Genomic DNA, 2,112 nt, shown 5'->3' with positions numbered 1-2,112 from the left:
ACCCGACTAGGTCATCCCTGTCAACGCATCGTCCCCGTGACCACCGTCGTCCCCGCACCCACAAAGGAGTCCAGGAGCTCTGTAGTGTTATTCTATGTCATCTACGGCCAGCCGTTCGAGCTCGACGACTCTGCATCGTGTGGATCAAGGTCTTCTTCCACCTTCGGCCACCGCGGCCTCACCGTCGATCCACGTCACCTCGTCAACCCCGGCCCCGCATGAGCTCGCCATCATCTTCCTCTCGGTGAGCTGCACCGGTTCCCCTCCCCCCTTTTGATTTTGTCTTCCTCTCTGTCAGTTTAGCTAGCTATTATCCAAGTAGCCACAGGGCCGTCCTTGTTTGTTTAGGAGCAGATTTATACTTCTTCTGGAAAAGAAACCTGAACAAAAATGATCTGTGCTTAATAGCAAAATTATATATGGTAGTTGGTTAAAACTCAATTTCATGACACATTCCAAGAGATTTGTTTGCTTTTGTGTGAAACATACTAGTATGTAACTATGTGCTCATGTTAATTGCTTAGTTTATGAAAGGGTAATTATGTAACAAAGTAACTGTGGCACACATAGGTAAACAGGAAATAGCATCACACTTGAGCTAGTAAAATTTGAGAAAACTCCTAGGACATCAATGACACAGAACCACAACTGCAGCAAGCAAAGACACATCTGGTGCCTCATAACAGCTAGCAACTCATATCTGTCTTTATTATTCTGCAAATTCAGTTTATACATTCCTTTGTTTCCAGACAAATGATTTGAAGCGTTAATGATCACAATGGCATATTATTAGTGGCTATTTGGCTATCAGAAAAGCAAGAGACACTAAGAACGATCTGCATATTGTTTGCTGAGTTTTGGAGAACATACTGTATTCACTCTAAGAATTAATTATGGAAACATCACTCATTTTTTCATGGCCTGCCAAGCATGTAGGAGTTCTCACTTGTTTTAAAAAAACCGCTTATAGCTCTCACTTAATCCAGTAGCTCCATGGAACTGTTAGGCATTTGTTCGTTATTGGTTGCAATTTTTTGGTCTGTGAGTGGACATAACAGTACACTGCGCTATCCATGTAGTGAGATGAAGATGTTTGGTCAGAGAACAAGGCTATAGTGATCAATGCACATGACACATGTATCATGTATCAGTAGAGTAATTTGTACAGTCACACCAACTGCTTCACTAAATGAACACATGCTTTGCTTGTGTGTTCCTGCTGCTTGACTAATTGAACACGTGTTGTTGCTACTGTGGGACAATGTTCCTTATTTTCTTCCTGATGTTGCTATTTCCATTGAAGTACTCACATGTGTTCTAGATGAGCTGCTGTTAATTAGTTCCCCTTAGACTACATTGTAGATTGCATAGCATAACTCCAGAATTTTGTCATTGCACACCTGCTGCTAGTTAGTTCTGTAGATACTTAAAACACATATCACTTGTCAGGTTTCGTTTGATATATTAAATCCTATGAAATTATCAAAGTGGGATGTGCTATGTTGGACAGAGGACCATATGGTCTGTGGCCTTTTCATCCATGTGAAAGTAGAGGCACATTGTGGTGCTGAATTTTCTGCTCTGATTGTTGCTCAAAGAAATTTAGCAAAAAAATGGGGTCATGGGAGACGCCGCTGCTGCTTGAGGCCCTTGAGAGGCCCTTCGTGTCGTGATAATTTTGCAGGTACCCCGAGAGGCCCTTGAGTTTGCCGGAATGTTGATTAACTTCCGTTCCGGCAAATTCGGGTACTCCATATGTCCTATTTTCAGCAAAGGTCATGCTAAAATTTTTCGTGAATTTTAGCATGACTTTGCTAAAAATCAGACATATGAGGTACTTGCTACTAATGCATGGGCCGGGGTATCTTAGTACTTAATTAAGTAGGATCAACTGCCCCTTTATTCTTGCTACGTTAAACCATAGGTGGCAATAGAGCCAAGTGATTAGGCCCAACTTATAAATTCTCCTCAGCATCAATAAACCCCAGATGATAAACCCAACATAGGTGGCAATAGAGCCAACTGATTAGTGCCAAGTGATTAGGCCCAACCTAGGGTGCCTCGGCATCGATAAACCCTAAATGATGAAAACTTAGCATTTAGGGTGCCTCG

This window comes from Triticum dicoccoides, chromosome 4A (assembly GCF_002162155.2).
Source record: "Triticum dicoccoides isolate Atlit2015 ecotype Zavitan chromosome 4A, WEW_v2.0, whole genome shotgun sequence".
Classification (NCBI taxonomy): domain Eukaryota; kingdom Viridiplantae; phylum Streptophyta; class Magnoliopsida; order Poales; family Poaceae; genus Triticum; species Triticum dicoccoides.
The sequence above is the reverse complement of the archived record's forward strand: the minus strand, read 5'-3'. Positions refer to the sequence as shown.